At 36.3% G+C, this 26,692-nt stretch overlaps 1 protein-coding gene across 2 annotated transcripts in view; it reads left to right on the top strand.

The window, feature by feature from the left end:
- The first annotated feature begins 1,900 nt into the window (after nucleotides 1-1,900).
- LOC136856144 (uncharacterized) overlaps nucleotides 1,901-26,692 on the top strand; it is a 214,928-nt gene continuing 190,136 nt past the window's right edge. The window contains exon 1 of one of the 2 annotated variants that reach the window (XR_010858255.1): nucleotides 1,901-2,033. The gene's annotated coding sequence lies outside the window, so the exon portion shown is untranslated. Of the gene's footprint in view, nucleotides 2,034-7,516; nucleotides 7,598-26,692 lie in introns of those variants that run through there. The other variant, XR_010858254.1, reaches the window with a different exon arrangement.

Below are 26,692 nucleotides of genomic sequence, written 5' to 3'. Positions count from 1 at the left end.
TCAGTTAATGTTGGGACACCTATTATTGATATCACTCAAATTTCAGTTTGTTGAGTTCCTTTCTCAACAATTCCCTTAGTTCGTAGTTAATTGTTTTCAACGTGAAATTGACTCTTTAGATTACAGTAGTTCATTGAGTGTTATCATATCCAACCCAGTCTTGCAATCAAGATACTACATACATGATTATATATGTATACACTAACTAATTCATCTGCCAGTCACCTTAGAATCTTGCAGCCTCCTATATCAAGTAAAATTATCTCTTGAGGGCACTTGATGATTCAAATAGCATTCTGAGAACTGCAACATACTATGCCAATCATTTGGAATGACCAGTGCACTCAGATTCAAACAGTCATACAAGGGTAAAATTGCAGTTTTTTTTCACCATTCACCACATGTTTGGATTTTGAGGAAAACGTTATTCACAGCAAAGAAGAATAGATGACTTGTTGGATACAGATCTGTGCATTGAAAAGTGGCACGGACATTAAATTTAATCATTCTGTGAAGCAAGATTTACCTCGGTTTGAATGGCAGCTGAATTTGGTATTCCTACTTTCAATAATCTCAAGGTAGTAGACCAGATAATGTCTAATTATAAACCACTTGGAACGGTAAGAATGCCTTCTGAGTCTAAAGTTTTTTTTATTAGAGATCACTCTTGTTCAGGGGAAAAAATTACGATTATATTCAAACTGTATTCATTAACTTATGAAAGAGAAAGCTCCATGCTATGCTGGATTCACTGCAGAGATGAATTTAGCTGAAAATGAAATGACACTTCGTATGCTAACTAGGCATTTGCAAAATATAGGAGGAAACAAAATCTGATGATTATTAACTGGAGGACATAGCAAAGAAAGGTGATCCAACTGAATGTCACTACTGTATAAAGGCATTGCACTTACTTCAGCTGTAAAGAAAATAGCCAGTTTGCACATTTTCATGGAATTTAAAAATCCCCAACTGTTGGTGTTTTGTTGATTGTAAGAACATTTGAATGTCCACAGGCCAATATCGTGGAAGTTATACATAAACGAGGTAGGTGCAAAGTTATTGCTGATGGAATCCTGTCAGGTGAATTTGCATTAAGCAGTTGGGTGCTTCAAGATGTTATGTTACCATTGCTATTTGTCTAAATGGATTTTATACTGAAAAGAGGTTGGAAATGTAAGAGGTTTAGACTGGAGTAACGATAGAATGTTGACAGACGTAGAACTTGCAGACGATGATGTTTTAATTAGCAAATCACTACAAGGTTTACAAATCTTGCTCAGAAGAATACATCAAGCATTATGTCTAGAGAGAAGGAACTCAAATTGCGTCTCAGGAAAACAGAAATAATGAGAGTATGCACAAAAGATAAAATAACATCAGATGGAGCAAAGATTAATGCGGAACGATATTTGGTACAAGTTCACTTGATCAGGAAAGTAATGAAAGACTAAAAAAAAAGGTAATCAAACGATGGAGAGGCTGAATAAGTTTCTGCAGAGTCAAAACAGCAGTAGTAATGCTTAGCACTAGGCTTAAAAAGAAAACGATAGGAGAAGAAAAAGCGAAAAAAATAAAAAATGACGGTCAAGCATTCAAATACAGAAGATATATATCTTAATACGCAGTAATAAAGACGACAAGCAAAATCGTAAAAAGACACGAGTAAGTGAAAATAGTATTTACCTCGAGCTGTTTCATAATGTTGGGGGTGAATCTACTTTTACATATGACCTTTTATAAACAAAGTTTAGGTATATCAGTTATAAAATTAACATCGAACTATGTAACAGAATAAACGAAAGGCCAGAGAAGAGCACAGAGAAAAATGAATGACAGGAAAAAGAGATTATATGACATTTAAACGATCGCACGAAGATTGAAGGGGTGCCGATATATAGATAAACCTTTGGGAAGAAGAAGAAGGTTTGCTTATATAGTTTACATTTTGTATCCTTGCTAGTGACGTCTGTTCCCGTCGCGTCTTCTTTCTTATTTCTTTCGTTTTCCTCTTGAGAAATTCGACGTCCTTGGTAAGTTATTATATATTTGGTCCATAGGAATTATATAGGTAAGAATTTATTGCATTATGTAGATGGGAAATGTATTTATGTGAAGGGTAATAGCCTGTACCGGAGACATAGGCCAAGTACCAAGACTTGACGGTTATTTATGTCTGTCGACTGTAATTAACCTGTAATTAACCTCAGAACTGATTATATTTCTGCTATTGCGCGTGCACGGTGTTATAGGGGAACTTTTGGTAAAGAATGGTTTTTCCTTCACCCCGGGGTCGAGGAGGGTCGGAGCCCCTCGGCTGAGTAACACAGCCGAGCCTACTAGGTTAGGTTAGGTTAGGGTACGTTAGGTTAGTATGGTTCCTTTTATAACAGATTTCCTTAGCCAATCCTTTCTTGAACATATTACTGATGTCTCTCGTATTCGCGGAACCGTTCCATCCAGTCCGTGCAGAGCTGTTACTTAGAAATGCCGTCAGCCTGACCTGGCAACATAGCCTAGTAAATCATTATGATAATTTAGTGAAATATCTGGTAATACTGTAGAATAACGATGCACGGCTTATTACCTTGGAAATTGGGTTTTCCTCTGAGTGTCGCTGAAGGCGGTGGTCTTATATATTGGCGGTCAGTTATTATTAACCTCACATCTCTATCCAACAAGGTTGGGGACCCTTTGGGAATGCAGGGTTTTGGGTGGGGTAAAACACAGGGAGAGTGAGCGGACATGTTATTGTTGTGATGGCCACCCTGGAGTGATCCCACGCATGCTCAAGGCATATGGGAGCCCAGTGTTCAAGAAGGGATTGGCGGCCTGTTGAAGGAAACCTGTTATAAAAGGAACCATATTAACCTTACCTAACCTAACCTAGTAGGCCGTGTTACTTAGCCAGTGAGAGTGCTCTCAACCCCTCCCTATCCCCACTCTTCCTCAAACTGTCGTTTGCCTTCAGTACACATTCTTAAAGGGTTTTCCTCGATTTGGAGTCCATATTGTAACATAATTAACTAGATATGTATCTCTTTGACTGTGTCCCTCCCTCTACCCCCATTTTCCTCAATTAGCCACTCTGCTTCTTACCAAAATTTCCCCTGTAACACTGTGCATGCAGATAGCAGTCCAAGATGGCCATCATACAATGTCAGCTTTCTCTACCCGTGGTCTACCCTACCCAAAGCCCTGCATTCCCAAGGGGTCCCCTACCTTGTTGGATGGAGTTCCGAGGTTAATTACAGGTTAATTTAAGGCGAACACCAAAAAATAATAGTAAATTCTTGATAAGCAACTAAAATACTGTAGAAAAGTAAAATTCCAGGTTAATTATAGAATGCGAGTTATACTATAGATTTACCAATTTTCTATAAACCATACCGTAATTGTATTCCAGATTTAAAAATATGACTATCCAATGTTATAATTACGTTTCTCTTGGTTATATTGATAGCATATGCCTAGGCTTAAAGTTTTAGAGATACTGGAATTCCCTTACTGTCCTACCATTAAGGGGGACCAAAGTGAGAAACTGGGGTTCTTTTTAGGGTGGGGGAAGGGATCATAAAATAAACCAAATGCAGGGGTGTATAAAAATCTAACGTAACCTTGGGTGCAAAGTCCTCACCTAGCGGGAGACTTTGTCTTCCCTGGGGCGTCCCAACAAAACATGACCTAAGGGACTGTAAATTTTAATAATAGGTTGTGACCTAAACGATGTCAGTGGATTCTGACCTGGCTGGGGATTGGGGGAAGGAAGATGTCGTGTGTAGCATTTTCGTTACATTTCAAGATTTAGTCCATTTTGGGTTATTGACTGCTGTATCAAATTTCTCTCCTTGTACTTAAGAGGGTTTGCTAGTTATTACTCAAACTACACAAGATAGATAATTCAGTAAAAGGTATCACAAGCCTAAATTCTCTCTCTCTCTCTCTCTCTGCACTTTGGTTAATTTATTTTTTGTATATTGCAAATATACATTTGTTTTTATCAAACTACACCAAGATAAATAATAAAACATTTGACACACACACACGCGTTTTTCTCTTTCATCTCATATTATTCAGTTATTTTTTGTTTTATTATAAGAACTCATTATTATTGTTTAGGCAACAAAATTGCATCCCTAACCTACCCGGCCACGGTTAATATGACACTTACATTATAATAAACACAAAGCTTTATTTTCTAAATCTCCGAAGATAAACGGAATTAAAAATCAGTTCTCACTCTTTCAACAGCTATATTAACTTTATTACACTCTTATAATTACGCCATGTTGTGGCTGGGGACGAGCTGACAGCTGCAGGTATATGAAATTAGTGTCTGTTGTAATTATCTTAATTCACTTCATTTTAGATTACATGCTTCTTGGACTGAGTGACGTCTTGGTGGCACGTGAAGATATAAAATGTCTCGCTTGGTTTCAAATGAAGGATGTTGTAATGGATTACTTAAGGCTTTGGGAGATTTTTCTTTTTATAGTTTAGAGCCTTATCTGTTTACTGTCTACACCAACAGAGTTTGAGGTAGTGTGGTCAAATCTCTCTCTCTCTCTCTCTCTCTCTTTGTGCACACACACACACATTATTTTGCTGGCCCATAGCGTTTTAACTTTTTTGGAAAAACTCTCTCTCTCTCTCTCTCTCTCTCTCTCTCTCTCTCTCTCTCTCTCTCTCTCTCTCTCTCTCTCTCTCTTTTGTTTTTAACCCTGACTGCAGAGTTGGACGGAGAATCATGCTATGTGCTCACCGTGTGTGTTTTTGTATATTTTTCTTCACCAACGCGATATCTCAAAAAGTTTATAATAGAATTGAATGACACTTTGAGGAAGGGTGCACAATGGGCCAAGGAAGAGTTGATTAAATTTCGGAAAGTGTAACGTTGCTAATCTGTGAGTATGATTTATTAATTGTGTTCAATATCTGGAAAATTTTGAAGTGGTTTTTATTTATTTTTTTTTATTTACATAAAATATGGAGACCATGGCAGTTATCTTAATGACTCTGTCAGCATAAGCCCAGTGAATTCCAATATGATGAAAAAACTGAGCCATGTGTGTACGATTTCTTGCGGATCCTGAGAAAAGTAAAGTCCCCTAGCACAGGTTATATTGTGTAATTCCATAAATAATGCCATTTTATCCTCATTGTTGCTAAGGTGATGACTTCTGTCCAGTCCCGTTTTCATTTGTTGTCATAACCTACCTTCTTTTGAAAGGGAAGGTACCAATTCTCTCTCTATTCTCTTGACAAGAATTGAATGTAGCCGTAATACTTAGCATGAGTCCCCGTTTTTCTTGGTATATTTTCAGTCTTTTCCCTAGGTATGCAATACTTTCTTTACTTATTTTCACGGGAACGTTATTTTTCAAAGAATATCCTCCTGACTTCATCAGTTTCCAGGCCTTCGTCAGCTTACATGTTAATGGACTTTAAGGGGTTTTTCTTATTCTCTCCTAAACAGTATCTTGGACTAAAAGACAGAGACAGATACTTGTGGCTGTCTGGATAACAGAACAGAGAGTCAGACCAGAGTGATGCAAGAGTGGAAGGGTTTAGTGAAGTTTGATAAGCCATTTGGAAGTGACTGAGGTTATTTTGGAAGTGACTGAAGTTAATTTGGAGGTTGAACGAGGGAAAGGTGCATGGCAATAGTAAGATTAAGTGAGGGTATGTGCTGTTGGTATGAATGTGTCAGTGGCCATTATGTTAATTTTTATTCTTAAGTCATTCCCTGGTAGGCGGAACTATATATATGTGTTCACTTAACATACATACATACACACATGCGTATGTATGCGTGGAAATAGCAGTATACAGTCATAGCTATCAGTTTAAGTAATCCCATATCAGATTGACTTATTCCGAAGATAACATTCATTTCATCTAGCTGTAAAAATATTTGATAAGCATCCGTGGATGGCGATGGCTAAAAATATATATAAAAATATAAAAATATTTAATAGGAACCGTAGCTGGGCTCCAGGGACGCGGAATGAATGAGAAAAATCCCGAGCTCTATTTCCGGTACACGGAACCATCAAATCTAGCGTGCAATTTGAAGAAGAAGCTTACAATCATATCCAACGACGCATGCGCGTGTGGGCGTGTTTATCACTGCGGAATGATTATCTCTTGGTTCAGTTTTGTTACGTATTTCGGTGTTAAATTTGGATTAACGGTGGGGAAAAATGCAGTGGGGATTCGAGTGTGAAGTTGTCATATCACTTACGAACTGAATTGGGTCGTGTTTCTTATTTTTAAAGGATTTTTAAAGGCTTAAATGAGATGTTACGAATGCGTTTCAAGGACTTTGGACCTTGCAAGTGTTTAGGGTACGTTAGAATCGTGATATCTCTGTGCTCCTTCTTTCAATTTGACATTTTTCTTTAGCGTTTTGTCGTGCGGAGTGAAGACCTGTTTAATGCGAGGTTTGTGGTTAAACCAATCCTCATTTTTTCCCCTTTTACTTTGTAATACATTGAGACAGAAGTCCCTTTTATGAATGATTGTGGGACAGCTTGAATCATCTTAATGGTTTCTATTTCAAGGTTTGGTTGTTCTCATGATACTATTTTTATTTTTACTTTTTGTTAAGGGAGATGATGTCTTGTTGTATATCAGGTGATTGGCAAGACTTGAGGCGTTATATTATATAGGCTGCTCATTTCAATATACCTTTATTTCCTTTTTTATTATATGAGACAAAGACTCCATCTATTCAATGCTAGGTCGTCGCCCAGATTTGGGCAATCTGTTTCCTTTCTTGCTATCTATTATTTTAATTTTTATTATTTTTTGTTACGGCATATGTAGGACGTCTGGAAAATGTGTGGGGCATGTGGGAGACACAAAGTAATTGCGTTTCGTGGGCAGGTGGTCTATCGTGATGTCAAATTTCCTTTTGCTGAAGACTTGTTCGTATTTATATGATTTGAGTTGCTAGTGAATGACTCTCTCTCTCTCTCTCTCTCTCTCTCTCTCTCTCTCTCTCTCTCTCTCTCTTTTTCTTGTCTCATCTTCGCTAAATGCAACTCTTTAAATTTTTCATTTTAAGTCTTTGTTTTGTGAGTAATTAATATTTTAAAGAAATATTTTACATGTAATATTGAATAACCATTTGGTCAAGGTTTGACATATAATGATATTGAAGAACCATTTTACATATTATAATATTGAAGAACCATGTTACTTATATCTTTACGGATTTGCTTGTAAGGCCTCTTTTATCAAAGAGAGATTGTACCTTTCCGCAAGTTGTGGTACGTTTTTATCCATTCTTTCTAAATTTACGTAAAGTTGAAATGCGTATTAGGTAGAAGAAGAGTATTATGTTATATGTCGTGTTTGTGATTAGTAATGAAGTCCGTTGTTGTGGCTGTTTCATGTATTTAATTGTATCCGGGTACTAGTGCTTAACTACCGGGATCGGTAGTTTGTTCGGTAGTTAGCTGATTGTTTGGTGTTGATCGGCGACGGTCGCGAGATAGAGTCTAGTCAGTCACAAACTTGGTGCAGTGTTGTTCAAATTAGTAGGGATTCAGTCTGATTCTAATTCAAGCTAGGAAGATTGAATGCGCCAACAGTAAGCCCATATCGTTTTATGTCGTAGATTAATGTGCGCAACGTAGTGCGGTTTCAAGTGCAATTTTGCCATAGCATACGAGTGCTTGGTTTTCGTAGTATATTGACTTAGACTACGATTAGGTTAGTACGTTTCAAATCGTTTAGGCCATACGATGACACTTACGCTTTGAAATGATCTGCTTATTCTGAATGAGTCGGAATATCTTTAGCTACGGTTGAATTGTCAACGAATAGCTTTTGTAACCGTTTTCCTCATGTCAATTTGTATCTATAAAAACAGGTGACATTAGTAGATTAATTTACATAATTCCCTTCCCTTTCTCCATCTGGTATCGTAGCACCGTGGTGTCGCGTCCAGATCGCAGGCTTAGAATGGTTAGCGTTCGAATCCTGAATCGGACGAAGAGGGAAGATATGGCTGGGCCTGCATTTCGGGAAGTCCAGTACGCCTGTGTGGACTTAATATTTGGTTAGGAACCTATTAGTTGATCGATATTGTGGATCGAACATTGTATAAGTTATTGTTCAATCTGACATCTTACAGGGAGGATTGGTGTTTAATATGTTCATTATATTATTGTTCATTGTTGCGCAATGTGTTGTTCAGTTGTTTTCGTCTTCTGTTCAATAATGTTCAGCTGTTCAATCACTTTATCTGTCGTTTGTTTATATTCTTGGTTTTTCAAGGTTTTTTTTATATAGAACTAATACCATTTTTGAACCTTTTTTTCTCATGCCTTTGAACATAATCTTAATGAGCCTGACCTCAGCATAATGACCCGAACATAGGTTATTATGCTCATGAAAAACAATTAAAACTCGGTGAATAATTCAGCCTTGGGGAAAGAAAATGTAATAAATATATTAGTTAGTCCTCCAGGTTTTTAAGAAAACCAAATGTCAAAGAAAACGTTGCCGTCCGCTGAAACCATATTTTTAATCTCTCTCTCTCTCTCTCTCTCTCTCTCTCTCTCTCTCTCTCTCTCTCTCTCTCTCTCTCTCTCTCTCTCTCCATCATTGTCAAGGTGATTAAGCATTTGAATATAAATCATCCGTTAATAGGGCATTTGAATTATATATCATATATATATATATATATATAATTTTCATATTATACATATATATATATATATATATATATGTATATATATACATATGTATGTATATACTTATAAAATTTTTTTCTATAATAGATTTTTTCCATTTTTATATTTCTCATTTATGTTAGCTCAATCTTCAGTATTACTATTTTGTCATTATTTTTCATGGGGGGGCACGTGCCCAGGTGCGCCCCCTCCCCCGCCCGGCCCCTGCATCCGCTAGTGAAATCCTCAAAGGCAATGAAATGTTGAACAGTTAAGATATTATACGACATAATGATTGAACAATGAAATAATCCATTATTTCCAACTAGATGTTGGAGCAGTTAAAAGTAAATCATCATATTGTAATGGGCTATAAAACAAATGAGTGAATCATTGTAAGGCGATTGAATACTTGGAAATCAGTCATTATACAGAATAAGCTGATTCGGACGACTCAGAGGCAATGCATTATTATTATTATTATTATTATTATTATTATTATTATTATTATTATTATTAATTATTAAAATAACTATCGTCGTCAAAGGCAGGTTACCGTAAGTTTTGAGAAATAAAAGTGGTGTACCTTACCCATTATTTACTTTGGGCAAAACCATTTTATAGCACAGTTTAATCTTTTTTTTCTAAGCTAACTAACAAAATCGTCTTTTTGACTCTTTTAAATATTGCTTTTGCTTTTTGAACTTATTAAATGAGGTATAACTATTCAGCATGATTGATAGTATTGTCATTGATATTCAGGTGTGGGAAATCATAATCGGATGAAGAATTCCAGAGCCTAAAACATCATTATTTTCTTCATTTAGTATTCAGTCTTTATGTAACTACGTTTTGGGCTTTCGTCCATGTTCATGTTCTGAAAAAGTTCGGAATATTTATTTATATCCCCCCAAAAATTCATGAAATATGTAATTAAATATATTGATATGATAAAAATGAAGTTAAATTAAAATACAAACTGGCTGACGGCTGAGCCGTCCATATTCAAACTTGATTCCAGTTTTTGTACATGCTGTTTCGCCGTGTTTAGTACTAGCCCCTTGTGGGGGGTCAAATGTATTTCGCCTTGTTTAGTACTAGCCCCTGGGGGGAATCAAATGTTTGGTACTGAAGTGTTCATGTCTAGAACAGCAAACCCGATTATTCCCAAGTCAAGAATAACGAACCCAGTAATCTTGACATGATCCGTTTTCCTTATACTGCCCTGAAATGGTAGACTGCAGTATCTGCAAAAATACAAAACTCAGAAAAATGGTAGACACTCCCTTGCCTTACTACTGATTTTGCAGATACTGCAAATTAGACCCCCTAAATAAAGCATTGAAGAATCATTCTGAAACTGCAGTCACTTGTGTATTAGTGTTTCACGAGCCCAGTAGGTGGCATGTCTCAATTTCGAAAGTTTTGCAGATACTGCAGTTTTCCATTTTAGGGAAGTTTAGAGGGCTGAGTTGGCTTACCTGCAGGTGAAACCTGCAGGTCCTTGAACTTGTGCCTCAGTGTTGGAAATCTCTGGTCGACAACAGTTGCGTTAAACTAGCTGCATATTCTTATCTTCACTACGGGGTTTGTATACACAAGTTTGTCTTAAATTTAAAAAAAAAACACCATTTGAACCCATACGTCTTTAAAGTATGCTTTAGTCATTGTATTTTTATGTTAAACTGTAGATTTTATTTGATAAGTAAGGAAACCTGAAATACAGTAGCCTACTTAGTGTTTATGTTCCTTTTCCCCTTATTATTATTTACGATATTAAAGAAAAGGTTCGTTAATTATCCGCAAAATAGCCCAGGCTATCTGGGTAACAATTGTTGTCAAGGAATGTCTTCAAAAACGTTGCTACTTTTGGACAAGAAGCAATTCGAGTACAACCTTTGTAGAGTGCTGATATTGTTTAGCTTGCATCTTTACCTTATATTTTCTCGAGTGTTACCACTTTTGTGGTAAACAGCTTTATATTATATTATTTCTGTATACATATACACACTCATATATAAGTTCATAATCCATACATACATGTATATTACTACTACTACTCGTGTTATAGGCTTCAGTGAGACGGGATGGTTTAGATTCCAGATTCTTTAATTTCCAAAATACAGTTTACGTAAATATATATATGTTTAGTAATTTTCCTTTCGTTCGTATATACTTATTTCCCCGTAACTGCATTGCACTTTTAATTTTTTTTTTATTACAGTCCTTGGTATTCATGCTGAATGCAAGGTAAGACAAAGGAGATCTCATAACAATTAACCTTTTTTTCTCACAAGGCGGTGGGTCCTTTTGCCCAAAGAAGATAGATGTTGAAAAGGCTCTGGAAGACAGATTCTCTCTCTCTCTCTCTCTCTCTCTCTCTCTCTCTCTCTCTCTCTCTCTCTCTCTCTCTCTCTCTCAAGATCTTTCACTTCTCTACATGAATTCGTCTGATGTTGGGAAATAATTACAGTCTTAACATTCTCTCTCTCTCTCTCTCTCTGAAGGACTTTGCTAATATGTATTCGTCTGATCTTGGGAAATAATTACAGTCGTAACCTCATCTCTCTCTCTCTCTCTCTCTCTCTCTCTCTCTCTCTCTCTCTCTCTCTCTCTCTCTCTCTCTCTCTCCCCCGAAAAAGTCTGCCAATATGTATTCGTCTGATCTTGGGAAATAATTACAGTCGTAACCTCAACTCTCTCTCTCTCTCTCTCTCTCTCTCTCTCTCTCTCTCTCTCTCTCTCTCTCTCTCTCTCTCTCTGTGTCGGCTGTTGACGGCTCAATTAATCCTTGCATTCAAATCTCACTATTCATTACCGGCGCTCGCCCTTCGGATATAATGCACTTTAATTATAAGGAGTCATTCATCTCCGCTCATTGAAAGAAGAAGAAGAAGAGAGAGAGAGAGAGAGAGAGAGAGAGAGAGAAGAGAGAGAGCGAGCGAGCAAGCGTTCAATTTGAAGGAAGGTTTTAAAACTATACTGAAGGGACTTACTTGTTCTTTTTGCATCATAATCTGTGTTTTCTATTAGCTATCCATCTGTTTATCTATTTATTCATTTATCTATCTATCTATCTGTATGTATAAATATATGTACATGTATATATACATATATGTATTGTCTAATTGACACGTGACTTTCACACACTCGAATATCAATCCACAATTACAACCTAATCACTTCGAATTTACTTTTAGACGTTTTGAATAACTTACAACCAAATAACAGTTGAATATACCCCTTCCTACCCTAACCAGGACTCACATATATGCATTTTAAGGCAAGTAACTAGAATGACAGTTATATTATTCGCCATGCCACCTACTTATCTTCCTTGATAGCTGGGTGGATAATGTCACTTGACTTCTTAGTGTCTTCCCATGAAACTATCAAGTTGGAAGACTGCTCAGCTTAGGAACATTTGAATATATCGAGGATCACTTTTTTGGTGCGAGTTATTCTCAAGGTGAAGAGCATTTGATATAACTGGGTTGTTTGTATACATATATGTATATATTATACACATAATGTATATATATATATACAGTATCTTTCTCTCAGGTAAATCTGTATGAATATCTGCTTGTATTTAAAGGCAACAAGATATTCTTGACATGCAGTTAGTCTGAGAGAGAGAGAAACTTAAATTTCCTTCTCTCATCTGATAATCGTCTGATTCAACGTGTTTACGTCCCAAGTCAGACGGATTTGATTGCCGTGACAATGGCTGCATTGTTACCTAGGGTCAGGTCACCGTGGCTCATTTGAAGTTCATTCTGCCCTGAGGTTAATCGCCGCTTGGGTTGTGGCGTCGATCAACCGCCTATTAATCATCTGGCCGTAATCGTTTGTCATATTGCTGTCAGGTTAGCCATTCTGCTATTGAGACCGTTCTTCGTCTGATCGCTTCTTTTGTTAGAATGATTATCATTCTGCAGTTATATATATATATATATATATATATATATATATATATATATATATATATATATATATATATATATATATATATATATATATATATATATATATATATATATATATATATATATATATATATATATATATATATATATATATATATATATATTAATTTACTTATTTGCGGTATTTTATCCCTTCCCATATTTCATCTTTATCATTCGTATCTCTCTTAACATTTATACTCCTTGCAATATATCTAACTGTATTCCACTTCCTTCATCCTGATTTCAATCAGGTTAATTGTATATTACCGTATTTTTCTCTGCTAATGTGTTGAGTATTTTCATCTTGGGAAGTGAAATTTGCTTAGGAAGTTGACGGTCTTTTAATCCTGTTTTGTATGAATTTATGTTCATGCTTAATAATAATATTAATTGAGAAACAAATCCACAGTTATGTATACGTACATATATTTAAGGATAAATCTGTACGGAGAGCTTTCGGGAATCTGTACAGATTCATCCTTAAATATATTCACATACAACTGTGTAATTGTTTCTTCTTTTTGAGAATCGTGCTACTGTGAGTGTTTTTTAATAATATTGATATTAGGTAAATTATAAAATGGAGATACCTTGGGACTCGCTTTGGTAAAGCGCACAGTGTCTCTATGGGTGTGGGAATAATAATAATAATAATAATATTCTTCTGTCGTTTCTCAGGGTTTTGAAAGAGAAATCCATAATCATCTTTGACCAGGGAAAGAGAAAAGAAAAAAAAATGCACAAATGATAAAGTACATAATCCCCAAATACCAATGCACCCCTCCTTGCCATTGTATATTCATCCTACCTTATACCCCCACCCTAACCTGCCCTTACCCTACCCTAACGCCCAGGAATCCTCTCCTTATCTGCGGACGGGTAAAAAAAGAAAATAAAAAAAACATTAATAATGAACTGCCTCAGATACTCACTAATCCCATCCCGTGTTTATTCAACCAACGCCGTGGCTCCCGATTGTAAACAACTCTTCTTCTTCTCGCGCTTTCTGAAAAGGAGTCGAGCGCTGCATAGTCACTTTCTGCCGACCAGTTCGCTCACAATGCGTATATTTGCCCGTTCTGTGTCCTGGCCCCAGCAGTCTCGAGGGTGATTTTGGCGGTGATGATGCGAGGTGGTATTTCTGTATGGAATTTTTTCGAGGTTATGGAATTGTCATGTTTTTTTTTTTTTATTCCATAGGCTTTTTTTTTTTGGTGTTTCTTCGTTTGTGAGGAGATGCGTTTGTTGCAGTTGTGAATAGTGGTTGGAGACATGATTTATTGCAGAGTACAACTTGGGTAACTCAAGGAAAACAGCTTTATGTATGTATGTATGTATATATATATGTATATACAGTATATATACATATGTATATATATATATGTATGTATGTATATATACATACACACAATTATAATCTGTTCTTTCTCTCAACCTCTGAATTTTAAAAACTTGAGATCTGAATGAGAATATGGAGAACACAAGTTGACGAGGTTTAAACTATTCTTTGCTGTGTGCTCAGTCATTTAGGCTTCTTGGGCCTCGTTGTAACCCATTACCTCACACTTTCAGGGACTGCCGTAAGATTTGAGGTAGTTCTTTTACCCTCTTGAAGTTTATTCCCCGAAAAACTACTAAAAATTCAAGTTTAATCCATATCTTAGTTAACAGTCATCACATTTTGCTCTTGAACTGGACTGAATATAGAATTTAGGCCAGAGGTCAAGCACTGGGACCTATGAGGTCATTCAGCGCTGAAACGGAAACTGACAGTAAAAGGTTTGAAAGGTGTAACAGGAGGAAAACCTCAAAGTTGCAATATGAATCAATTGTTAGGAGAGGGTCGAGGAAAGTAAGATGTGGAGGAAAGAGAATATGAAAGGAGGTACAGTAAAAGGAACGAAAAGGGTTGCAGCTAGGCCCCTTACGGGGATTTTGTTATAATAATAATAATAATAATAATAGACACGACAAAAAATTTTATCATTCACATAAGTTACTTATGAATAATTTCAGGTTATAGAAGTAAGTTCATTTAATGTTGCAAATGGCATTGCTCTGCAACTTTAGTTATTGATGTCGAAAATATATTATTTTAGTTCTGAAATTATTATTATTATTATTATTATTATTATTATTATTATTATTATTATTATTATTGAAAATGAAGAAAATAGCGAAGATATCATTTTAATATAGGAAACCTATCCTCTCTCGTACGCACGCAGACACACACACATACTGAACTCATTATCTTGCTGGCATGTAGCGTTTGGCCAGAGTAGTTAGGATACGGATACCTCTCTCTCTCTCTCTCTCTCTCTCTCTCTCTCTCTCTCTCTCTCTCTCTCTCGCTCACACGCTCAGTTCTTTATCATACTGGTCTGTACCGTCTTGTCAAAGTAGTTACGACAAAAAAAATTTCTCTCTCTCTCTCTCTCTCTCTCTCTCTCTCTCTCTCTCTCTCTCTCTCTCTCTCTCTCTCTCTCTCTCTCCCTAGTCATGCGGCGAGTCCAAATAAGGTACCAGCGGAATGCGTCGGAAATCGAAAAAGGGAATAAATAAATTAATGGCGGGGAACAGAGTAAGTCACATACATAGGCTGTGTCGCCCTCTGTGATGAGACTGTGTCATATTTGACGCGTAATTAACAGGTAATGGAAAGATGGTAATGACAGTCATTTCCTTAATTGAGGATTTATGAATATTGGGGATTATGTCTTTGGGTGGGAGGATTTCATTAAGGAGCCGAGGATGTAATTGATTTTTTTGGGGTTGGGGTGGGTTCCATTGCTTCCAGGATTGGGAATTTTTTTTAATATTCGAGAAAATTTTTTTCTAAATTTTTGAGAATCTTTTTAATGTTTGCGAAAAAAATATTTAGTTTTGATAAATTTTTTTAATGTTTGAGAATTTTTTTTTGTCTGAGAAATTTTTTTAATGTGTGAGAAAATTTTTTTTAATGTTTGAGAATTTTTTTTTGAGAAAATTTTTTTAATGTTTGAGAATTTTTTTTGAGAAAATTTTTTTTAATGTTTGATAATTTTGTTATGTTTGAGAACATTTTTTATATTGCTTGAGATTTTTTTCAATGTTTGAGATTTTTTTTCAATGTTTGAGAATTTTTTTTAATGTCTGAGGAAAAATTTTTCAGTGTTTGAGAATGTTTTTTTTTTTAATGTTTGAGAAAAATTTTGTCAATGTTTGAGAAAATTGTTTTTAATGTTTCCAGAATATCGTAGTCGCTGGAATGTCCCCCTTTTCAGACGTGTAATTATGATCTCGACATAGATGTAACCGGAAGTATTCTCTCTCTCTCTCTCTCTCTCTCTCTCTCTCTCTCTCTCTCTCTCTCTCTCTCTCTCTCTCTCTCCTAACAGTAGTTTCAAAGTGTAACTGCTTTCAAACCTTTTACTGTCAGTTTCCGTTTCAGCGCTGAATGACCTCGTAGGCCCCAGTGCTTTGCCTTTGCTTTGCCCTAAATTCTGTATTCAGTTCAAAAGGGAAGACTGTTGAAACCCCAATAAATGAAGACAATGACTTGATAAGGGATTAACCTAAAATTGAACACTGAAAAAGCTCTGGATTTGGATTTATGGAAATCTGCCTTGCAAGTTCATGAAACTTTAGGCTTGACTCAAATAATTTTTCTCTATGTTGCGACCAATAATAATAATAATAATAATAATAATGTTGCTGTCTTGAAAACTGTGCACCATCCGGATAACAGCTTGAGGCAGGCCTAATGAACCCAGGTGGTAATTAGTGGTTTGTAGGTGGGTGAAATTATTAGGTAAGGAGATGATGCATCTTCCAGTGGTTTTTTTTTTAATTAGTAATTAGGAGATTCCCTGAACCTCAGCGTTTTAACTTTGTGGCTAAAGTATATTGCCGGATTGCCATGATTTCAGTGTGTGTGTGTGTGTGTATTAATGTCTAGTTTGCATATAACTTTGAAAAGAAATAATATAACTGAATTCGCAGTGAAATCTGAGGTAGTGGTTTCCCCAGATAATTCCTGTTTTTATTGTAAATAATGATGATAAACAGTTCATGAAGTATTATCATTCACAGCAAATTCTTTCATTGATGTACTGTAAATGGCAGTATATATCATCTGAGTCTTGTAAGGAAAACCAGAATTAATGAACAGGTAAATAATTACAATTTTGAGTCATTTATTCAGACTTGTTTATGAAATGCGACACCTCTCACCTGCTGATAATAATTCAGGTGTTACGAAGATGCCGTTGGAATGTTGTTATTAATTATTAAGGGGATATGGGTAATATTTTTAATGTGTATTAAGTTTAAGAACCGGATATGGAGCGTCCAATTTTGTCAGAATTTTTAATGCTTTCAGTTTATCCAACACTTTTTTTAAAGCAATCTTAATTACTTTTTTTAAGCAATCTCTTAATTACTTTTTTTAGGCAATCTTTTAATCATGCGGTGCACTGTAGGCATTACTTAAGGTTCTTTGCAGCGTTGCCTTCGGCCCCTAGCAGCAACCCCTTTCATTACTTTTACTGGACCTCTGTTCATATTCTCTTTCTTCCATCTTACTTTCCACACTCTCCTAACAATTTTTTTTTCTGGCCTGGAATGACCTCTTAGGTCCCACCGCTTGGTCTCTGGCCTAAATTTCATGTTCCAGAAGCAGTATCTTCAAGCCTGCCCTATGGAATGTATTGATGACTTAATGGCGTGGTTAAAATGTTCATTAACATTAATAGTAGTAAAAGCTGGTTTAGTATTTCTTAAATCATTGTTTATTCTTGCGTTAGTTTACCTTATGATAGGTTCTGTGGAGGTTTAGATTTATTTATCTGCGTTTTAGATTAAGCATCGAGTAGTTGATTTTTATACTGTGCACTCTGTCTCGCTTTTTATGACACGGTTAAGCTATTCTGTGGAAGCTTGCTATGTAAGTTTATGCATTTTTATTTCTGTGTGAAACTGTGTACCTTTTCATTTATTATTATTATTATTATTATTATTATTATTATTATTATTATTATTATTATTATTATTATTATTATTATTATTGATTTCTTTCGCCTTCCTCCCGAATATCTTCTGTGTTCCAGGGTACGCCGAAACCCGAAGTAAATCAGTGGCCCAAACCGTGGAATTATGAGGCCAAGACAGGGTATCCTTTGATCATAATCAATCAGGTAATGCCCCCTCCTCCTGCCCGCTGGGTACTGAAGTTGATGGAAGGTCCGTCCGTAATTCTGCCTATTTTTTTGGGCAAAGGACCCCTTTAACGACTCTTGGTCATCATCACGTTCCAGCCAATTGATAGAAGGCGGTCTTTTCCTCCCGTGATAGTTGCGACGCCTTTAAGTAATAGCAGATCAATCAATCAGGTCCTTCTCGCGGGAATCTGGATCAGAGGAACAATGGCAGGTTTTGTGGCACTGAAATTGATTTGTGTTTATTGTTTTTCTCCTTTTTTTATTGGTGATTCTGGGTTGAAGGAATGGCTGTTGAGTCAGACTTGTCCTAATAGATTATTTTCAGGTGATTGATTGATAATTGATATCTATTCTGGCGTCTGGGCCTGTACCATTAGCTTAGGTTAATGGCTGTTGAATATTCGCTCTTCAATCAGCTGTGGTCCCTGTCGCTGCTTATTTCAAGTAAAGCTTTTGTACACTGATGTTTACTTGGCCCGTTGGTCATATTCATCATCATCATCATTAACGTTTTTAAATGACACATCTCCACTCCACTCCATCTCTTGTACATCAAGAGACAAATCGATAAATTGCAACCCACTTGGCAGTGTTTTGGTCCAATTTCATTGACTGAGGGTATTGGTGATTGAAAAATGACTCTTCAATCAACCATGCCCACTTCGCGCCAATGTTTTTGTTCCTTTTGGCAATTGACAGATTGAAATCTTCATGGCAGTTTCGTCATCTGTCGTTGGAGGAAAGTAGATGATATTTTCCATCCATAAATAAAGTTAAAGAAGAGTTACAATCGCTTATCACGCTGGGAGGCACCCCTTACAAGGTGCATTTTGGGAAGATTACAGAGCTCTCTTGTGCCTCCAGCCGCGTTGCTGTCTGTCATTTGCTTCTCAGTGTTTCTTGTGGTCGTTGCCAGCATTATGTAATGTCTTCAGCGTTTTCTTGCTCTGGTGGTCAGCATTTATTTATCAATAAATCAAACGAGGAACCCAGTCAGCAAATGAATGTCACTCAGAGGCCTTTGGCGAGCTTGCCCAAGCTAGACCTAACCTATCATATTTTCCCATGGTCTTCCCTTCTTGCCATATTTCTCCATCGTCTTCAGACATTTGCGTTATATTCTCGAGAAAATCTAGTAAAATACGAAGAAGTACTGGGCATTATATACCATTAAATGACTCATGAAGAAGTGCGTTCAGTAAAAATGTGAAATTTGACATTTCTTTTTCATTCTGTATGAATTTATTATTGTTTTTGTTATTTTAATTTTGATACTGGTTAATATATTCATATCTGCCATATATATTATGATTTAAAGTATCAATTCTTTGTATCATTTCCATTATTATCATTTTATTTTCCAAATTAATTTTTCCTGCTTTCTGCAATTTACTGGTACCCCATCCGGGCTGCCTAGCACAGTACAGTCCTGACCTGAAAGACAAAGTGCTTGCTGAAAGGTTGCACTCATTCCATTGGCTCCAGATATCCATGCCGTTAAGAATCGCCCAATCTTAATGTTGCATCTTAATTGCCCTCATTAATTAGCCCTGATGAATAATTATACGTCTCTCTGGGGATGCCTTTGTTCGTTGTCTGGTACTCTGGCAGAGTGACAAGGCCTTTGCATGCGCTGATGGGTCTGGTAATTGCATTTTGAGAGCTCGATTTCTCACGCCTATCTGCAGTCGAGGAGAGAGGAATTAAGGTGTTCTTCCAGCTTTGGTCATGCTTATGATTCCATTAAGGGGAGTGTAAAGTTGCGTTTTATTATATTTAATGGTTCATGAACTGCTTCGTTTTTCTTGTCGTCAGTGCTGTGTTATAAATGAGGTGAACTTCCTGTATTTTGTTGTTATCTGTCATTCAGAACTTGCTAGAATTCATATTGTTTTGTTGTGCACTGTATGAAAATATAATTATTTAGTTTAAAAATGCATAGATTCACATATGAGATGCCATTGGCTGAAAAAGCTAGCTTCCACAGAGTAGAATTCGTTTGTGTGGAAACAGCGACGGAAATAATGACCAAAAATAAAAATTGATCAATTTTATATATTTTATGCATACATTATATATACTGTATATATATTTATATTTACATATATACAGTATGTGTGTATATATAGAATAAATTGTTTCATATATATATATATATATATATTAAGTAATGAGAGTCAGAACAGGTATTGGTGCTCGTTGAACACAACCACATGATCATCATCACTGCCTTCAATACCGTACGATGCAAAGGGCTTCTGTGAATTCTGCCACTCGTAACCTAATTCCCATGAGTTGATGAAATAATCTATGAGTTAACCAAATACCCACAAAGCTAACAAAATTCTCCAAGAGTAAACCAGTTAAGACCTGTCTTAACCAAATACTCAGTGAGTTAACCAGAGTGCCCTGAGAGTTAACTGAATACCCATTGAGCTATCCAATAGAATGATTTATGCCTCTTTCATTATTACATGGTCCTACAATTGAAATAAATTTGCTGTGATCATAATAATTGTTTATTGAGACTGCAATAGCCCCAGTCTTTAGCTTTCTTCATCAGTCTTGCTGCTGATGGAAGAGGTTCCACTTGAAAGGGGTCTCTGGAGATCCCAGTTGACATAGATCTTGCCTAGGTGCGAACACCAAAGACTGCTCTGTGATGGTCGCTGGTTCTGAAGAGGAACAATGAGAACTATTCGATCCTCCTGAAGCGATGAAGTTGCACTTATACCATGAGCAGTAATATTTTTCCAGAGCCTGTCTCTTCAGGAGTGAAACTGAAGTTTTGGTCCTGGTAATATCTGATTTGATTATACTTCATGGAAAACTAATTTGAGATACCCAGAACCCACTTGTAGGTTGGTCCTAGTAATATCTGATTTGTAGGAAAATGGAATCTATAGAATACAAACTATGTTGGCTGTCGCAGCCGATGCTTGGGTTAGTGACCTTACGCTTGACCTTGATTTAACTGGAGCTGTTTGGTGCCAGACCTTATCTTGACATGCTGTAGTTTTTTGGTTATAGAAGTAATACAAAGCAAAGAGTAAAACCAAAAAACCAGTGCTCAGCCCTTCTCTTGTGCCCAGTCTAGGGATCAGAATTTTGTTCTCCCGTAGGGAGGTAGTGCCGCCAGTGCACCTCATGAAGCGCACTGTAGGCATTACTTAGGGTTCTTTGCAGCGTCCCTTCGGCCTCTAGCTGCAACCTCTTTTTATTCCTTTTACTGTACTTCCCTTCATATTCTCTTTATTCCATCTGACTTCCCACAAGGTGAGGACATAGATCCATTGCTCAGTCCTCTGTCTTAGTCAGGGTATGGGACCTGTATGAGTGTTTATAAACTGTATCAAAAACCTGCCTCAACCAAAACCGTCCAAAATTTGGCGAAAAATTGAAACTGAGATCGTCATCTGCTTCGTCTTGGGATCCTATTAACACCGTAGGACATCCGGAATCCTTAAGGCGTCTCCTTCCATTAATTTAGTTGTGACTGTAGATTGGGACCACCCGGCTGTGAGCCAATCACGATTAGGCTGTTGGCGCGAACCATTTAACTACCATTACAAACCATTACAACCATTACTATTAGCAGCGATGCGATTCGCTAAGGTCAATGTCAAACGTTTAGGTCAATTTCCTAAGAGCCCATTCAGATAAAATACGAGCGTAGTAAAAGTGTAGTAATGCACGACATTTCATTGAGAAAATTTAGGTGTATGGTGATGAAACTGAGAGACTGGGGCCAGCTTTTCGTACAGAAGTTTTGTCATTTTTATTGTTCTTTGAGATGCTGTTATTGATACTTATTTTGGTATAAGTATTAATGTTGTTAATATATTTAGGCTGGGTGGAAGACCCTCTTTGTACAAATTGAATGGAGAAGTTGATGGAGTTATTATTATTATTATTTATTATTATTATTGGTTTTAATCGATATTATCATTAATTACCAGTTAATACAGATATGTCGAATTACAGTTAAAAACAACAATAATAATTATTATAAAAATAGTTATTATTATTATTATTATCATTATTATTATTATTATTATTATTATTATTATTATTACTGAAAGATTTAATAGTTACTTACATGCCATTACATCGTGCCACCCAAAAGGCAAGCCAGAATCACATACGCTCTTGGGTCAAATTTCTCTCTCTCTCTCTCTCTCTCTCTCTCTCTCTCTCTCTCTCTCTCTCTCTCTCTCTCTCTCTCTCTTGGACACTAGTGATTGTAGCGCCTACTCGTAGTCACAGCCACGCAGAGAAGAAAGGTCTGGGATCTAACGTGCCATGAAATTAGCAAAGGACCCGCCATCTCTCTCTCTCTCTCTCTCTCTCTCTCTCTCTCTCTCTCTCTCTCTCTCTCTCAGTTGGTTCTCGTATCTTTTCCTATATTCGTAGAAATCGTCAGTTTTTTCCGAATAAACGGAAACATACACACGTTTACATACATACATGCATATATACATATATATGTATGTATATGTGTGTTGTATGTATGTATGTGTTTGTATGTGAAAGTTCCTTTATCTTATTATGTTTAATAAGTAGATTTACCAATGGACAGGGAATTCAATGGTATTTGTCAGCTATCAAAGTGGAGTGAGTTGGATTTCGATTATAAGTACAGAACCTGAATTTGACAGGAATATGTATAGTCTAAGGTATGAGTTCCTGTCTGCTCTGTAAGACAGGCCCGAGCCTTGCCCAGGGCGGATGCCCCTATGATGTATAAATCGTTTTATATGTGTCTGTGAATTTTGTATAAAGGAATAGAATATATTTATATATATATATATATATATATATATATATATATATATATATATATATATATATATATATATATATATATATATATAATTTCTGTGTATCTTATAGAAATTCTCTCTCTCTCTCTCTCTCTCTCTCTCTCTTCTCTCTCTCTCTCTCTCTCTTAGGTAATCTCTCTGTTTTAAATTCTGTCTCTGAAGCTTTGTGTGTAAAAATAATTACAAATGAGCTTTTTTTATGTTTACTTGATACACATCTAGATTTTGGCAATGGCATAATCCTCCAAAGTCTCTCTCTCTCTCTCTCTCTCTCTCTCTCTCTCTCTCTCTCTCTCTCTCTCTCTCTCTCTCTCTCTCCCCAACTAATAACTTGAAGGTGATACATAGAAGCCATAATTTCACGGTGAATATTCCATGGTCGGTAATATCCAGGTGACCTTTATACCTACCTGTTGCAACCTCTTCCATAATTCTGATTAAATTCTCCCATAATTCTGATTAAATTCTCCACCGTGAGAGTTTTCAACACTTGGGCATTTTTTTTTTTATTTCTGTCTAGTATATCCGTTGTATTTGCAGTGGTTCTGGGTAAGGCTTTTTCCTCTAGATTCTGCAGAGTTTTTTTGAGTTAGGTTTTTCTCAAAATAGTGCCAAACATTTTTGTTTTTCCTTGTTTTTTTTGTGGGTCAAGGTTTTTGTGAATACCTTCAAACTTCTGCTTTGTATTTGCTGGTTTTTTTTTTCAAGGTTTTCTCTAGATATTGTCAAACTTTTGCATTGTATTTTCAGTTTTTAGTTTTCTGTAAAAGAAAACTATTGTGCCGACTTTGTCTATCCGTCCACCCTCAGATCTTAAAAACTACTGAGGCTAGAGGGCTGCAAATTGGTATGTTGATCATCCAACTTCCAATCATCAAACATTCCAAATTGCAGCCCTCTAGCCTCAGTAGTTTTTATTTTATTTAAGGTTAAAGTCAGCCATAATCATGCATCTGGCAACGATATAGAACAGGCCACCACCGGGCCGTGGTTAAAGATTCATGGCCCGCGGCTCATACAGCATTATACCGAGACCACCGAAAGCTAGATTTGTTTTCGGTGGCCTTGATTATACGCTGTACAGAAAACTCGATTGCGCCGAAGAAACTTCGTTGCATTTTATACTTTTTTTAGAGTTTTTTCCAAATGCTGCTCAGATGTTCAGCTGTTATTTGAAGTGGCTTCATGACGAACATTCTGCCAAATGCTTCTTAACTGATGCTGTGTTATTGGCTGTGCATTGGCAGCGTTTCGTGACGAAATCTCTAGTAAATATTGCCTAGATAGGAGTGTCAAGAACAACTCTTCTCTCTAAAGAAATGTCGACAGCTTAAACCATGAACCTGGCCAGAATGCCAATTAGTCATAGTATGACCAAAAGCAACATTTTCCATTTAATATCAGAAATTAAATTTTCATTTTTACAATTCCTCACTCGTTATGGAATTTTAATGCGTTCGTATTTATACTTGAGTAGGGACGCATTCCGTCCGAAATAACGACGGTACAAGAGAGGGTCGAGACGGCAAGTCTCGATCTCATGGACGTTACGTACCGTCCTGAAGCTCTAAGGATTTTTCTTATATACAGACAATTTTTTGTACCGCAGATTCACCAAGAAAATAGGTATGTGATACACATGGCATTTAACATTGTAGGATTCTTTTATGTAGGATTCTCTTATGACGTTTATGGGAAATCAAAGTTCCAAAGCCTTGCTTATATTACTGCATTCCCCCCCCCTCCCAAACAGTGTCAGAATCTACAAATACTTTACACCTGTTCATTAAAATCTTCAGTAGTGGATTACTACTTAATTTGGTTTCTAAATCTGGTCCAGTAGGTATTCATCAGTATAATATATAGTTTGTTTTCACTAAGACCAAAAGAGATTGACTGTACACTTTATACCCAGTGTAATGGGGTGCTTGTACAAGCAAGCAGAATAAATATGGATAAATATAAATGGTAGACAATGAATATATCCTGCTTATTCATCAATATAATATAGTTTATTTTCACTAAGACCAAAAGGGAATGACTGTACACTTTATATATCCAGTGTAATGGTGCTTGTACAAGCAAGCAGAATAAATATGGATAAATATAAATGGTCAACAATGAATATATCTTGAAGTCTTGGTTCATTTCCCCTTAGAGTAAACAACGTGAAGCTGATAGTCTGTTGACTTATCGGAATTACTAAACCAATTCTAAGACGTCCCTAATTTCATTTTTGTTCGAGATTCAAAGAACCCATTGGTCCCCCCCCCCTCTGAACAACACCTCGCATGCAACTCCCAAAACCTGAAAATGAAACTCGACCGAAAAAATAAAAAATTTGGAAGCAAAAACCGATCGCCATTTGCATAAACACATTCCTAATAGCTTCATTAGCCCTTTTAGTAACAATAAAAGCCAAATAAAGATTATCGTTCGCCAACTAATAACCCTCTTAAAATTTGGGCGCATTTGGCCCGGTCCTTCGTATTAAGTGGGCTCTTAATAGCGAGCGATTCCCATATTTGGGCGATTTTTCGCCATTTCGGGGCGCTGTTTAGCGCGCTGGGCAAACTGGCTTGCTCTGAGGGCATGCATGACTAGGATTTAGATGCCCAGGTGAGGAATACGTAAGTGTTATTGTCAGGGTATGTGGCCAGGGTATGTTTCTTGTCCTTGCTTATATGTGGGCCCCGGGCTGGACGGCGAATTGTCTAAATGTATCATTTTTTGCTCAGTTACACCCAAAAGTATGTGGATACAAATTATTGCTATTAGAGATAATGTAATGAACATTAAAATTTGCAATGTTATGTAAAAAATTTCTAGTATTGATATATGTTTACTATATTTCAATAAAATATGTATTATTATTATTATTATTATTATTATTATTATTATTATTATTATTATTATTATTATTATTATTATAGACAGTGTAAAGAAGATTAAAATTTGCATTATTGTTTTTGAAAAATTGCTGAAGCAATTCCATATTGTTTCTTAGTGTTTTGACGAAAATAGTGTGGACGCAGTGTCATTATTATTATTATTATTATTATTATTATTATTATTATTATTATTATTATTATTAAAAAAAAATAGTTAGCAGCATGAGTCTTAAATTGGAGAAACAAATCCATAGTTATGTATATATACATTTCTCTCTCTCTCTCTCTCTCTCTCTCTCTCTCTCTCTCTCTCTCTCTCTCTCTCTCTCTCAATGGCTGTGACTGTCTCAGTTTTTTCCTCAGCTACCTGATTTTATGTTTTTTCTGTTTATCACTAACATACTCAGTTAGCAGAATATTCTCTTGATGTGTCAGAGGTGTGTCAGATATCAGTGTTCACTTGTGGTGTCAGAGGTTGTAATGTAAGGATATGTGTCAGATATAATACAGTTGTTCCTCTTCCTTTGTGTGTGAGTAGGAATCGAAGTCCTTCGCTTTGAAGCTGGGATAAGATAGGACAGGTTAAGTTGAAGGGGAACAATTGTCTTTTATAATTAAAATAAAAGTCCTTACTGGAGAGAGAGAGAGAGAGAGAGAGAGAGAGAGAGAGAGAGAGAGAGAGAGAGAGAGTCACAATGAAGTTCAAATGCCGTCAAAGTAGAAAAAATATTAGAAAAATATATAGTTGTACATTCTTACATAATTTCTTTTCATGCACAGAAAAGTGATCAGTTGTGGGTCTCATTTATTTTTGAGAACCTTTTCCAGCTTCAGAGGATCGGGGCAGTGATGACCATTGTATTTGTGACACCAGTGTACAATCTTAAAGCAGTCAGTCGGAATCTTAGGAATCAGTGTTATATTGTTTTCATTATATTTCCTCCTAATTTCAAGACTGTTTTCCTTCATTCGGTTAAGTAAGAGTCTCTCTCTCTCTCTCTCTCTCTCTCTCTCTCTCTCTCTCTGTCCGGGCATTCCTGCCTCAGTTTTCCATTGGACTTTTGTTGACCTGAGCTGGGTATGATGTACCTGGTAGTCAGTGGACTGTGATCCACGGTGGTA

Source organism: Macrobrachium rosenbergii, chromosome 34 (assembly GCF_040412425.1).
Source record: "Macrobrachium rosenbergii isolate ZJJX-2024 chromosome 34, ASM4041242v1, whole genome shotgun sequence".
NCBI classification, from domain to species: Eukaryota; Metazoa; Arthropoda; class Malacostraca; order Decapoda; family Palaemonidae; genus Macrobrachium; species Macrobrachium rosenbergii.
The sequence above is the reverse complement of the archived record's forward strand: the minus strand, read 5'-3'. Positions and strand labels throughout refer to the sequence as shown.